This window comes from Podarcis bocagei (genome assembly GCF_964188305.1).
Source record: "Podarcis bocagei genome assembly, chromosome: 10".
Taxonomy (NCBI): domain Eukaryota; kingdom Metazoa; phylum Chordata; class Lepidosauria; order Squamata; family Lacertidae; genus Podarcis; species Podarcis bocagei.
In genome coordinates, this window is record NC_138135.1 from 9829849 (window position 1) to 9845475 (window position 15627).

General features: G+C 45.8%; 1 protein-coding gene and 1 long non-coding RNA gene across 2 annotated transcripts in view; one reads left to right on the plus strand and one right to left on the minus strand.

Moving 5' to 3' along the window:
• Positions 1 to 15627, plus strand: part of PLXNA4 (plexin A4) — a 623585-nt gene that overhangs the window by 110590 nt on the left and 497368 nt on the right. The window lies entirely within an intron of this gene.
• LOC308595908 lies at positions 6310 to 8578 on the minus strand. The gene is made up of 2 exons (XR_014012204.1): positions 8451 to 8578; positions 6310 to 7927 (listed from the first exon to the last, which is right to left on the minus strand). It is a non-coding gene; the product is annotated as an uncharacterized lncRNA (long non-coding RNA).

Genomic DNA, 15627 nt, shown 5'->3' on the forward strand with positions numbered 1-15627 from the left:
GCAACACATGTTCCAGGAAGGCTTATTGATTTCCTATTCGTCCGAGGATCATGCTGTGTTCTAACAAACATGCTGCTGATTTTATTCCATCTCTGCTGCAGAACCTCAATTTGCTCCTCAGGCCTTTCTCATCCAAATCCTTCCATAGTGTGTTCTTAAGCAGGGCCCGAGAAGGATAAACAAAAAAGGGGCAGTTGTGCAATCCTGACCCGTGAGGAGCATAAATGCTGTTCAGAGTCTGCAAACTGTGAGCATTGTTTTTAGCTTCTTTTTTAAAAAAATAAAACAAATAAAATAAAATAAAATAAAATAAAATAAAATAAAATAATAAATAATAATAATAATAATAATAATATCTTTATTGTCATTGCCCCCTCTCGGGGACAACGAAATTACTTGCCTGCTCCATCCACCCAGGTAGGGCACTCCACACAAAATCAAAACAACTATGAAAACACTAATTAAAACAATACAGTATGCAGCACTCACTCCTTAGCCGAATAGATAACATGTCCTGCCGACTATAAACAAGTCTATTTTGGCAGGACAAAAAAGCCAAATTCTGAGTTGAGGAGCAAGCAACCAGCCACTGCATCTACACGCGCCGCCATCTTAAAAGCTTTTGGTTTTAAAACCAGACTCTGTGCTTTTTGGTTTGGTGGATATTTCCATGCTCATACCTTAAGGTTATTCACCTTTGGCCTGGGGTCACTCACAAATTTAGCATTTGAATGGAGGACTTACAACCAGTTCTTTAAGGCTTATTCTACCTATCGATGCTATTGATTTTTCAATTGGAAGTGGTGGTCAGTAACAGCACTTCCAAACTCCCAGGGGGGCCTTATCCTGCCCTCTCTAGCTTGAGATAATACATTTGTAAATGCCCTTGTCACTAGGTCTGCAAGCTGGATAAATTCTGGCTTCTGTAATCACTTGCCGGGATTTGTCTGCAAGCTCACAGTAGATTTGTGTAGCACTACCAAGACAAGTCAAGGGACCCAGGTGGTGCTGTGGGTTAAACCACAGAGCCTAGGACTTGGCGATCAGAAGGTCGGCAGTTCGAATCCCCGCGGCGGGGTGAGCTCCTGTTGCTCGGTCCCTGCTCCTGCCCAACCTAGCAGTTTGAAAGCACGTCAAAGTGCAAGTAGATAAATAGGTACCGCTCCGGCGGGAAGGTAAACGGCATTTCCGTGTGCTGCTCTGGTTCGCCAGAAGCAGCTTAGTCATGCTGGCCACATGACCCAGAAGCTGTACGCCGGCTCCCTCGGCCAGTAAAGCGAGATGAGCGCTGCAACCCCAGAGTCAGTCACGACTGGACCTAATGGTCAGGGGTCCCTTTAGCAAGACAAGTCACCTGTGGATTCCAATTCGTCAATTCCAAGACTGATGGTCTACCAAAACTGATGCCCTCCAGAAATTCTTGGGCTATAGTTTCTATCAGCCCCAGCCAGCACACGGCGATAGGGCATATGCTTCACAGGTAGAAGGTCCATTGAGAAGATAACCTCCTTGAGTAACTGAAGCAAAAATTGAAGCAAATAATTCAAATAACCGAAGCAGAATCTGATGTGCAAATGAGGATTGGAGGGATATATGACAGCCAGCGACTGTTTTGGAGCCGGCTCATCTGAAAGCACTTTGAAACAAAACAAAACACCCTTCCTTTGTTCCAGCGTCTTGGAGTCCAGATATTTTTAACGTCTCTTGACTATAAAGGACTCTGGAAGAAATAGATTTGATGGAGACATCAGCATGAGAGCACACGCATGCACCAAGATGCTGATAGACGTGTTTGTTAGACAATGTACCAAAATACCTGTTTGTCTCCCGGATTCTGTTAATAAAGAGGGTTTTTTTTAATATATATATAAAGTTGTTTTTCCGTGGCATTGTTCAATTGTTCTTGACAATAGGCGAAATCAGCAGTTTTGAATGCATGCTGAAGTACTTGAAGGAATCTAGACTGTTTGTTTGTTATTTTAAGCACAGCCAGTTCCTCCCAACTCTTAATTGACTGCCAGGGAATCTCTCTCTCTTACTCCTTTTTAAGATCATCCCATCTGCTGGGAAGTGTTCCATCTTTGGGGCGGTAGAAGAACCAGAAAGAAACTGACATTTGAGGGGAGCAGCAAGCACTTATATTATTATTATTACAGTTTGAGAATGTCTCTTTATACCAGAGATGTCAAACACTCTGAATAGCTATCATATATTTAAATAGGGGTTTAGAGCTATTCTTATTGCACAGCCACCCACCTGTGTGGCAATATATATATATATGCAGCGTATCTGAGTGCATAAATTATGTTGCTATAATTACACCCATGTGGAAAGAGAACTCTATAGATTTATATAGAAGCAGTTCTGGAAGGCAGACACATTGCAGCCTCTTTTGGGGTGTGCTTTTCGGTCTGATTACAGGGTAGTTAATGGTACTGCTCTCTGATAACAGTCATTGCTTGCTTTATTCCTCTTGCCCCAAACAACTTGACTGATAGAAGAAAGTGATTAATAGTGTTAGAAACGAATAATGTATACCCCTAGGCAAAACAATGCTTTGCAAGTACAGCCCCAATAATACTTGAAAATAATATACAATCCGTACTAATCCTACGGCAACTTTGCCGGCAGTAATTGCTCACACAAGCGCTCACATATTGGGTTCCTTTGAGGTGCAGCTACCATAGCTTCAGACTGGTTTGATTTCAAAATGTGTTCCCTATCTGACCGAGGTCCTATGGAGACGTCATGCTCAACTATGGTTTGTTTTACATAACCATGGTTATGATTGAAACTGAAATACTTTATTGTCACTTGTACAACTTGTATACAGTGAGATTACACGAGCACCCCCCCCACTCAGCTCTCTTAGTCTTAATTCCCCTCGTTTACTGACACCCACCCACCAAACCCGAAAGTCAGTTGCCCTGTTGTTATCTTTTCATTCAGCAGCCTAACAGCCCATGGATAGAAGCTGTTCTTTACCTTGTTAGTGCGACTAATCATGCTTCTATATCTTCTGCCTGAGGGCAGGAGATCAAGAAAGTGCTGGCCGGGGTGTGAATCATCCCTGAGAATTTCCCTCTCTCTCCTGAGGCAACGTTCTTCCGCTATTTCATCCAGTGGATTCACGGGACAGCCCATAATATCTTATGCTGTATTCACCACTCTCTGTAGGCACTTCCTATCTGTTGTCAAACCAGCGTATCACAGCGTAATGTGTGACATTTTAGTGTATTTTTGGTCTCTATGGAAGCTGCCCAGAGTGGCTGGGGAAACCCAGCCAAATGGGCGGGGTACAAATAATAAATTATTCTTATTCTTATTCTTATTCTTATTATCACACCGTGATGCAGTATGAAAGGACACTTTCTATTGTGGACTGGTAGAAGGAGATAATCAAATGTTGATTGACATCGTTCTTTCACAGTACTTTGAGGAGATGGAGTTAGGAACTAGATTAGGAACTAGTTCAGAATACCTAAAACACAGAAAAGGATTGGCTGCAAATCAAGTTAAGAAAATCCTTATTTGAAATGAGTTTGTGTTAACCATGGCTAAGTGATAACATTTGCACTTTGCAAACCTTGGTTTAGGCAGCACCCTGGTCAGCAACGTCAAACTCTTGTTGATGTCCCCCTATTCAAGGGGCAAGGCTTCACTTGGATAAGCTAAACCAAGCATGAACTATATTTTGGGGGGAGAGGATTTTAACCAGGGTTAGGGCAATAAACCTGATTGGTGGTAACCATGGCTACGCACTCTGCCTATGCCAGTGTTTGGTGTTAAAAGACTTGCTAGCATATCTGATTTTCTCTGTCCAGCATTGGAAGGTATGTGTGGCTGCTGTGCATCTCTCTGAAGTGGATAAATTTCATGTCCTTCAAGGTGGCTGCATAAATGAGGTTATAGTTTAAATGAATTAGCTTGTAATTAGGTAATCAAAACCGTAATGTGTTGGACTGGTGTCAGGGTATGGCTTCGTGCCTTTTGAAGGTAGTGGGTTGGTTTTTCTGTTTTTAAATAGTGGAGTCATTATATTTTAATTGCGGCAAGATAGTGCTGTAATTACCAGAACTGAATTGTCTGAGATGATGCCGCTTCAGTTCAAAGAGAGTTTCCCAACGAGAAAAAGAAAAACAACTGTTTGATTTTGGGGTGATTCCATAGAGCGCGCTGCGATTTATCAGATGTTATTCCAATTTCCTTGTGCTGGTGGAAATGCGTGTAAGATCACAGCGCTCAGCACCACTGTGGCTTCTGTCTCCCCCTCCCTCCTTGGATTCCTCTGGTCCTCTTGCATTGGCATATTTTATGCTGCCATGCCTGTCTCCTGGGCAGCTGAGAGGGAAGTCCAAGGCTATATCAGAGACAGAGCAAGGAGGAGAATATGAAACCTGTTCAACAAAAGCAGATCTCCCAGTTGCTCCTCGACAAGAAGCTTTTTCCTGGGTCAGGAGGGTGTCCACCTCTGGCCTACCGCAGTGAAGACGCTCCCTGTGGCTGGTCTTCCTGTAGTTCTTTCCATTAGCCGGTGAGTCGCCAGCTTGATGTCTGAGGTGGGCTTGAGCTCTGACAAACGCCTTTCATTTTATTTGGCTACAGAGAAGACCCCCAACTAGAGTTTCTTTATCCACGTGGCAATAGTTTTGAACAACAACAACAAAAATTATCCCGAGGAATGAATCCTCCAAAGACAAAAAAATGCATTGAATCAAAAGGTGGTTCAGTGTGGCTTCCCAGTTTAGATTCTGGCCTTGGGCCTGGCATCTTTTGGTGGGCCCTCGTTTTCCAAGGGCACATAGGCTTGGCAATTCATTTCCACCCTCTGTTCCTCCTCCTCCTCTTTGCATTTTATACATGGGCAGAAAATATTTTGACAGACCAGTGGTGCAGAAAATGACTTGTTGCTGCTGAAGTGCAGCATCTCTTGACCACAATTACGATGCGTCGTATGTAAAAGCATCACTTTCCTCAGGTGTTCTGCTGATCCACTTACTTTTGCCTCTGATCTCTCTGACTGAAATATACATTATCGGGACTCTTTTGCAATCATTTCACCAGCATGAATAATTTCCGCCAAGTAATAATGCAAGGATTGCTCCACTCGATTACCCTCAAGGACTACTCTGGCTGACATGACCTTCAGGTTGTGTGCTATGTGATCTTACTGCTCTTCCCATTACGGCTTACAGGTAGCAGACTGAACGTTTGCTTTATCGTGACGTCGCCCTTTGATGACGTCACTACCGCTTAATATGGTTTGCATCGCAAATAATAACAGTGTTTGCATTCCTTTCCTTCACATATGTTATGTCAGCAATCTCACAATGTTAGAAACTCTGATATATAAGCTAATTGCCAAGTAGCACCTTAAACCTAGTTCACAATGAAATGTCTAAACCCCATTTTGTTTTTGTTTTTATAATGAAATTTGTTATTGTTTTTAATACTGATTATTCATTTCATTTGTATAGCGCTTTGTATTTTAAATTAAAAAATTCTCAAAGCAGTTTATAACACGTTAAAACATCAAATAAAACAATCCAGAATAAAACAAATTCAAACTTCAGCGAAAATATTTCAGATCCTACTCCAAGTGGTGCTTTGCTTTTCACATATTTATTGACCTACCTAATTTATATAGCTGCCCTATATCAGAAGTACTCTAGGAAACCGGTGTGGCGTCATAGTTGGCATGCTGGACTAGGGTCTGGGAGATCAGGGTTCGAATCCCGACTCAGCCATGAAGCTCACTGGGTGAGCTTGGGCTAATCTGAATCACATGGCAGCGTAGAAGCAGAAGACATGTTTCTTTTGTTGCAATGCTACCATGTGCCGTGCCAGCCAGCTAGGTGGAGATGTCAGCTGGCAACCTGGCATCCAGAGATCTCTCCACATGGTCACAGTTGGACCTGTGCCATTCATAAAACGTTCCTGAAGTCACGAACCAGAGTCAGGTGTATGTCAGCAATTAAAAAACACTGGTTTCAGTGAAGTTAATGAAGAATTATTCAAAGAAACCAGAACAGCGCAGGTTTAGTGATCCCAGCAACTCTTCCAAATAGGTCTTGCCCTAACGAGGCCGTTGCAAGGACTGAAGTGTTGGGACACTGCCGGGAAGACAGGGGCGTCAGGCAGGCATCAGGCAGGCCCCCAGCTGGCTGCAGCCACCGGCCGGCAGCCGGTCTCCCTTGGAACAGCATCAATCAGCAACACGAGCCTTAGATACATTTAGAGACCCGTGCACGCTCTTTCAGCAGAGTGTGTAAATCTTCTCACAGCAGAAGAGGCGGACAGAGAAGTGTGTAAGCATAATGTACAGCATTTTATTCAGCATAGTTCGGAACACAGGGGAAAACATGTCTGCTTCCCTTCCTCTCCAGCAAAACAGCAATAACACAAAAGCTATATACAAACGGAAGTTCCCAGCAGACTGCTGGAAGTAAACAGGCATGTGAAACACCAGTTATGCCTGCTCCTTTTAAGGTGGAACGGAACTATATCCTAACATACCTTCCCACAGGTGCCTAGGTCCCCTCCTCTCCAGGTTTCCCCTCCAAGCAACTGGAGACTGTGTCCGCAACCAATCTCTCATCTGCTCTTTTCATTTCTCTCTGTGTTCTGGGAGACCGGGGGGGGGGGAGGGAGCTGGTTGCAGCAGGAGGGGGGAGATTCCCTGGATTCTTCAGCAGCCTGACTTATCTCTGTCCCTTGCCACTCCTCCTCTCCCGCCTCTGAATCAGGACTGCTCTCTGCCACAGGCTCTTCTTGCTCACTAAAGCCTGTTGCCCCTTCAGCTTCCTACACCTCCTCCTCCCAGGCTGCTCCCTCTTCTCCCTCTGACCATTCATCATCATCTTACCAACACTCCCCAGGCTCTGAGCCTTCTTCCCTTGGGGGTTCCCCAGCTGGTGCCCCCCCCCACTGCTCAGCGTCCAGCCAGTCCAGGCCACTAGGTAGTGGTGGGAAAGAACTGCTCTCTATGAAGCACAACACTGGGCTAGACGGACCAATGGAATATAAGGCAGCGTCCCATGATCTTTTGCTGCTCTGCTCTTTGAACTGAGAAAGACTCAAGCCTTGGAAACAGGAAGAACCCAGCTGGAGGCTGGCCATTGCTGAAGGAGTCTGGCAAGGCAAGAGTAGAGTGGCTGGTTTCTCATGGCCCAAAGACCAAGAGGCACCCAAGAACGAGCTTGCATTGATATTTGAGCCATGCATTATTAATCCTCGCACTGAACGCAAATTAGCTATGCAACATGTGTGCCCGATAGAACGCTCAACGGCCATGCAGCCAAGGAAGCCAGGATTAGTATTCAGCATTTGCCTCTTTTAAAAGAATTTGCTTCTAAATTGTATTTTCTCCTGACTTGCCGTTACATTCTGGGTAGCAATCGGTATTTTTTAAAAAATAAACACACACACACACACACACACACACACACACACACACACACACACTCCTCTGGTGTTTAAACCCTGCAGAACAGCCTCTCTTTAATATGAATGAGGCGTGTGATGCACAAGTGACAGGCAGTGGCCAGACTCTGATGGATCTGTGGTGACTTCAAGCGGAAGAGGTTTTTGTCTCCTTAGATGGAACGGAGTGGCAGCTAAATATCTCTTTAATAATTTGTAGCATGAAGTGCAGGGCGAGGGGGGCAGGGGGCAGCGAGAGCCTGACTCGGAAGCACAATAATGTGGGGTTTTTTGTGTGTGTAAAGGGTGTGGAACCAGGAGTTTAGCTCCGTTGACTTCCTGCACCACAGTGGCATGTTAGCAGCAGCAGCAGCAGTGGGATTTGCTTCTCTGTCCTCTGATTCACTTGGGTACCACATCTGGAGAGTGCTAAAGGGCAGCAGCCAAACTGCTAGCTCAGCAGTGGACAGGTGAACACAAAGGACCAGTGAGGTTTCACTGGGACCTATAAAGCAAGGATAGAGAATCTGTGGCCCCCAATGAGAGCCAGCTGGTGTAGTGGTTAAGAGTGGTGGACTCATAATCTGGTGAACAGGGTTCGATTCCCTGCTCTTCCACATGCAGCTGCTGGGTGACCTTGGCCAGTTGGCTCTGGCTGGCCTCATGAGCTGCTCGCTGCCGTGGCGCCTGCCAGTTTGCCTCCTGGAAGTCCCCATATGATGTGTCTTGTGGGCAACACATCATATGGGGACTTCTGGTGAGGAAAAATGGTGGGCGCCATGGCAGCACGCAGCTCCTGAAGCCAGCCAGAACCAACTGCGCTACCAGGCTGGCTCCGGGCTGCTGAGGCTGCCACTGCCACGTTTCCCAGGGACAGATTTGCAAATCTGGGGACATTCCAGGAACGGAATTTGTCCGGGGACAGATTTGCAAATCTGGGGACTGTCCCTGGGAACCGGGGACGTCTGGCAACCCTAGCCTACAGAGAGTACCTTACAATGAACGAGCCTTTCCTTGGTGACATTTACCTTCAGTAGGTGAGTCAATATTTCCTGGTGTTTCCTGTTCTCCATTTCTGAATCTGTATGGACAATGAGTGCTCGCTGACCGAGAGGCGTGTTTCAGCTTTCACCACCGTCTTGTAAAGTGTCCGTAGCCTGACAACTCCGTCTGCATCTCACATTCCAGCAGGAAGTCCTCACAATGTCTAGTCAGGTGTAGGAGTGATGTCACAATGGCTTCTGGCCAATCAGTGAGCACTGAAGTATAGTCACAACTCTCCAGGACTTGTGGCTGAACTTTCTGGATCTGGTGCTACTGGGCAAAGCACTGGACCCCCCCTCTCCCCCCCCCCATGGTGGCCTAGTTCTCTGCTTTCTGGAAATATAATTTTGAGCGGCATAAATGTTAGAATCTGAAAGGTTTTGCCAAGCAAATTGAATGTTAAGAGCAAGATCTTACATGCTGAATAAGAATGCAGCTATTTCTGGATATTGGATTTCTCTCCCCAGACCCAAGCAAATGATTTTCAAATGGGCAAGATGTTGAAAGAGGAAGAAGCATGATTTTTTCTTTTTCTTTTGCAGTTTGCTATAACCAGTACATAAAAATGATTTGTAGGGCAATTTGTATAAGGAGACCAGTGCAGTATTTTATTTCAAAAGCATGTTGTTATCAAAAATCGGACACAATCCTGCTTACCGTTGAGCAGTTTCAAGTTCTGTAATTCAGTTTTTTAAAAACTGCCCCTTTGAAATCAGTGGGGGCTTCAGAGTGTTTTGCAAGCATTTTGTATGTCTTAAAAAGACAGGACACTATACCAATGTTTTAATTCCGTCTTCTTTAGGCTTAATTGCTGTTTTAACTGTGCAAGGGTTGCCAGAGAAGCCTATTCTTGGAAACATGTGCATGGTGAATCCTAAGAAACCAACCAACCAACCAACAACCAAACCCAAAAAATGAAAAAACACCACCACCACTTTTTATTTCTTGCTTCCATGGATTGGCTTCCCTTCCCTTCCCCGCCTCTTGAATAGGATTTGGCCCCTTCTGCACTTTGATAATGGTACTGGCCCACCTTAAAGGACTGTTGTTCGGAGTACTGCACCTTGAACAGTTAGTAGTAGTAGTAATAATAATAATAATCTCACCCATTTCATGGCGTTCTGAGAATTGGGTGCCGTTTCCTAATAAGTCACGCCATCAATAATCTTCTGCTGTTTCCCAGTTAAGTTTCCAGCTCTCCTGATGGCATTTTCCACCCTCTCTGCTGAAACCAGCCAAGCAGCTTGGGAGGTTATGGTGGCACATGTGCTCATTGCTGATTGAGCAATAATGAAATTAATAGCCTCTTACAGCTCTTACATTAACAATGAAGTCAGCGTGTCAGTGGCTATTTACAATACAAGTTACGCTGGTGACATTCTGGTGCACCGAGCAGTTCATATTCCTAGATCTTTGCCACAGCAATAAAATCAATCAGCCACTTGCAAGCACAAGAGCATAATGAGGGGAGTTCTTCAAAGGGCAGAGCTCTCCACACTGAGCGCCAAGAAAATTCAGAAAATTCTGCTCTTGGAATAAATTATTTGGAGCTGGCAAATCTGCCTATTTACATTTATTGATTCCGATTGCAGTATTGGAGGTGTACCAGATTTGGGGTTTTTATTCGCCTGGGGCTAAAAGCAAGAAGGATGTGGCTGATGTACAAATTAGATGTGTAAGGGAAGCTCTGCACATCATGATCCTTGTGAGAAACACCTTCTTCTTCTTCTTTGGCGATCACTCGTAGCCGAGTAAGATTGTCTTCCATAAACACGGTTTTAACAGTGAGTCCGTAAGTGACTGTGGAGGCCAATTCTGGATCCACACATCCTTCCACAGTGGGGACATTGGTTTCTGGGTGGGAGTTGATCACGGTGTGGATTTGCCAAGTGTGTCTTCCTCTTAGCACGTTTCTCCCTTGCGTCCTGAGTTTGAGTGTCTTCAAAGCCCATGACACCTTTGGTAAAAGCAAGAAGGAGGCAGCCGATGTACAAATTAGATGTGTAAAAGTGTGCGCCTAAGGGCAGCTCTGCACATAATAATCCTTGTGAGAAATACCAGGGTGTTCCCAAAAGCAAAGATGCAAAGTGTGGACCTCACGTGGAGGTATCTGATGTAACTTTGCACATTGCAGTATGCTGGTCTGGGGGTCCTAGATGTGCTCCCAGGAGAATGTACCCGAGTATTGAAAGAAGCATTGGCACATGTACATATGCCCATGCTTTTCAAGTTTCCTGCACCAGTGCTAATCTAAGGAGCTGCCTCATGGCAAACCTGTGATTACAACAGCAAATAAAGCACATCTCTTTGCTAGTGTGTGCAAGGACACACGTATCTGTATGCATCTTTTGGTATAACAACTTTATCGCAAAATGCAAATTTCAGACAACAGCAGCCTTTAAGTCAGCTTAGGTAGGCTCGCATGAATGGAACACATTTCTCCCTCATCCAGTGCAATTTTTCTAGAAAAAGAGGTGCCGGAACTCACCACAAATGCCTCCCTTGTTCTGTTATGATGGCAATGGCACCCATCTGAGAGTGGCTGGAACTGAGTTCCAGCAAGTTCTGGCTGAAAAAAAGCCCGGCCCTTATCTTTCCTCTAATGCGATTGCCCTGAGTGCAAATCTAGCACCTGCCACAAGTTCTTTGTCAGAGCTGGGGTAACTGTGATCCAGGAAGACCTTATTTTACTAATCGTATTTGGACTTCCCCTGCATGTGAAGACAGGCTGCGGTGGATTGAGCAGATGAGACCAATACAGTGATACCTCGGGTTACATACGCTTCAGGTTACATATGCTTCAGGTTACACACTCCGCTAACCCAGAAATAGTGCTTCAGGTTAAGAACTTTGCTTCAGGATAAGAACAGAAATCGGGCTCCGGCGGCACGGCGGCAGCAGGAGGCCCCATAAGCTAAAGTGGTGCTTCAGGTTAAGAACAGTTTCAGGTTAAGAACAGACCTCCGGAATGAATTAAGTACTTAATGCGAGGTACCACTGTAATGGGTTCAACAGTCAAGAAGGCAGTTTCGCTGGTGTAGAGGGAAGTGTGGGGCAGGTGGGGTTCATCAACCTGGGAAGGTAGCCCATCTAGGAGAAATAAAACTCTGCTCCAAACCTCTGCTGCTGTGTGGGATATCTTTGAGAGAAGAAAAGGATCAGGAGTAAATGCTACACAAATCCCTAAGATCATAGAATCATAGAATCCTAGAGTTGGAAGAGACCACAAGGGCCATCGAGTCCAACCCCCTGCCAAGCAGGAAACACCATCAGAGCACTCCTGACATATGGTTGTCAAGCCTCTGCTTAAAGACCTCCAAAGTAGGAGACTCCACCACACTCCTTGGCAGCAAATTCCACTGTCGAACAGCTCTTACTGTCAGGAAGTTCTTCCTAATGTTTAGGTGGAATCTTCTTTCTTGTAGTTTGGATCCATTGCTCCGTGTCCGCTTCTCTGGAGCAGCAGAAAACAACCTTTCTCCCTCCTCTATGTGACATCCTTTTATATATTTGAACATGGCTATCATATCACCCCTTAACCTCCTCTTCTCCAGGCTAAACATGCCCAGCTCCCTTAGCCGTTCCTCATAAGGCATCGTTTCCAGGCCTTTGACCATTTTGGTTGCCCTCCTCTGGACACGTTCCAGTTTGTCAGTGTCCTTCTTGAATTGTGGTGCCCAGAACTGGACACAGTACTCTAGGTGAGGTCTGACCAGAGCAGAATACAGTGGCACTATTACTTCCCTTGATCTAGATGCTATACTCCTATTGATGTAGCCCAGAATTGCATTGGCTTTTTTAGCTGCCGCGTCACACTGTTGGCTCATGTCAAGTTTGTGGTCAACCAAGACTCCTAGATCCTTTTCACATGTACTGCTCTCAAGCCAGGTGTCACCCATCTTGTATTTGTGCCTCTCATTTTTTTTGCCCAAGTGCAATACTTTACATTTCTCCCTGTTAAAATTCATCTTGTTTGTTTTTGCCCAGTTCTCTAATCTGTCAAGGTTGTTTTGAAGTGTGATCCTGTCCTCTGGGGTGTTAGCCACCCCTCCCAGTTTGGTGTCATCTGCAAATTTGATCAGGATGCCCTTGAGTCCATCATCCAAGTCGTTGATAAAGATGTTGAATAAGACCAAGCCCAAGACAGAACCCTGTGGCACCCCACTAGTCACTCTTCTCCAGGATGAAGAGGAACCATTGATGAGCACCCTTTGGGTTCGGTCAGTCAGCCAAGATGCTTGGATGGCGTCTTGTATGCCTCCTTCTGGCAACTTCTGCAGCCAAGCTGGTGCCAAACGTCTTGCTCTGCTTCCCTTTGGACCACATCAGCGAGGCTGAGAGGGGGGGTCTTGTCGTCTGGGCAGCCCAGGACCTCCAAGCTCACTGCCCAAACTAGGTGCTGCTAATGCAGCAGTTTGACCTCACCCCGGGAGGTGCACTCCATTGTGTCTTGAGACAGATGGAAGCTAACAACAAGCCCGCATTCTTATCCACATTGCAGAGATTACAGTATTGGCCCAGTTTATTAGAACCGAGTTAATGTATGTGATGCACTTTGAACACTTCAGTTTTGCGATAGACACACTCAGTACAGTCATACCTCTTGTTACATTTGCTTCAGGTTAAATCTTTTCAGGTTGCGTCCCGCGGCAACCCGGAAGTACTGGAAAGGGTTACTTCCGGGTTTCGCCGCTCGCGCATGCGCAGACACTCGAAATGACATCACACGCATGTGCAGAAGTGGTGAATCGTGACCCGTGCACACGCAGACACGGGTTGCGTTCTGCTCATGTTGCGAATGGGGCTCCGGAATGGATCCCGTTCACAACCAGAGGTACCACTGGATTCCTTCTTACGTAGCCTTTGCTAAAACATCTTCAGGAATTCTGTGCAATCAGGCTATACAAGGGGAGGGACTCTGCATATGTTGAGAATAAGTGGTCTTTGCTATTGTTCCCCATATTCCAGAACTCAGGCTTGAGATTCATTGAAGGTTGAGGGCTGATCCCTGGCACAAATTAAGCTCAAGGTCTGCCCTCATTAGAGTTGCCTGTGTATTGGGCTTTTTCCTTTTCCTGACTGCTGCAAACTCTTGAATCCTTGCGGAAGAACTGATGGGCTGGTGCATCTGGGAGCGGAATCTTTAAAAGGGTTGAAATCAATGTGAAGTGTCACTCAAGTGGCCCAACAATGCCGGGAAATCAATGCAGAATCCAAAATGAAGAACATGCAGGGGAAATGATGGCATTTGTTTGCAATTCTAATACCGTGAATCAACAGATCGCTTGCAAAACGCTCCTAATGAAAAATGCACATAATAGATGTGCCAGAGGCAGATGAGGAGAGCGGGGAGAGGAGAACAAGGTGTGCACGTTCAACTTTTGGAAAAGAGAACAAAGAAGGCAGATGAAATGTTTTTTTTCTGGAATCTCATAACTATTTCCACAGTTGCAGTGGTGAGCCTATTCACCTTTGAAGTGCCAAGGAGCAAAGAGCTGGTAGCAAAAGGCACATTAAGTTATGGGTGATGGGTTGGCATTTCCCCCCAGGCAGTGTTGGCTCTGGGTTTCGGAGGGCCCAGGGGCCCCCTTTCCTCCTGAGTAGTCCTATCATGTTGCTTTGCCCTGTCCCTCTGGACCATGCCACCAGATCACCCAGAGGGGAGTGGGCAGGGAGAAGCAGGGACGCTGTGCCCCTCCAGATATTGTTGGATGAAAACTTCCCCATCAACCCCAACCAACACAATCATTTCTTAGGAACACTGGGGTTTACAGTTCAGCAGCGCCACATTTAGGGCAGTGCGGGCTGTTCCCCAGCACAGGTCGCTGAGCTGAGGGGACACAAGACTGAGAAGATCCATAATTCAGAGGATCCATTTGAGGGTGCCAAATCTTGGCCTTGCACAGGACACAATATTACGAAAAGAATTACCAAAGTCCACCTCTGAATCCAGCAATATTTGGAGGGACCCAGGCTCCCCAACTTTGACCAAAAGGAAAAGCTAAAGAATTGGGGGTGTCCTGTCCTTTCCAGGGGGCAGGGACAAATAGAGGGGTTTTTTTGGGGGGGAGCGGGGACACATGGCATGAAAGCAGTTTATGAAATTATGAACGGTGAAGAGAAATTAGATAGAGGAGAGTGTTTTGCTGTTTCATAATGTAAGAATCTGGGGTCTCTGGATGTAGGTTCAGGACAAGGAGGAGGAAAGTTCACACGTCAGACAACGGATCTGTGGAATTCACTGCCATATCAATGTGATTATGACTAGTAGGTTAGATGCCTTTTTAAAAGGGTGGTACAAACCCATTGTTGAATGATCAGCCATGGTGGCTGCATGGAACCTCCATCTTCTGAGCCCCCACCCCTCTGAATACCTGGCACCCTGCTTGTGGTCCCCCCCATTGAAGGCACCTGGCTGGAAGCAGACTGCAGGATGAGGTGGGCCTTTGGATTAATCTGCCAGGGCTGCCTTCATGCTCTTTAGAGAACATTGCCGACATCTCTGCTACTAACAGATGGGAAGAACAGCGATGGTGCAATTCTCCCAGGCTTCCTAATCATTTAGCACTTTGTAGCACGGGGTAGGGAAGCAGGCTGCCTCTGCCACAGAACCATCCCCCTTGGCACTGAGCAATTAAGGGTGTGACAGAAGAGGAGGTGCTGTGGCTCTGGGCGAGGATGGGATTGAATGGCGTTTAATAAGGAGAGGGATTCGCGATGCGCACTCTCTCTCTCTGTGGCAAAGCCCTTTCCTGAGAAGGTGTGTTTGTTCAGGGTCCAGGCTGCAGCTGATGATGTGATGGAGGGTTGCTGAATGCAAGCAAGGCCATGTTTCTCCAATCAGTCCTTTTCCTCCATCTATTTACCCTGGAGAGTTTGCACCCCTCTTTGATCCTCTGGGGCGGAAAATGCAGAGTAAGGCCTGCTTAATCACAACGTGCTTTTTTCCTGACCACCGGTCACCCTTTCTTCTTCATCCTCATCATATTATTCAAGAAAGCCTATTAAATACTTGACTTCGGAATTGATTAACTCTCCATTTTTGTTTTTTAAAAAAAGATTGCCGTTGAAATTCTCCAATGATTAGCACTTGTAGAAAGAAGGAAAGGTCAGCTTTAAAAAAAAAAGAGGAAAAGTTTTCTTCTTCATCAACTGGGGGCA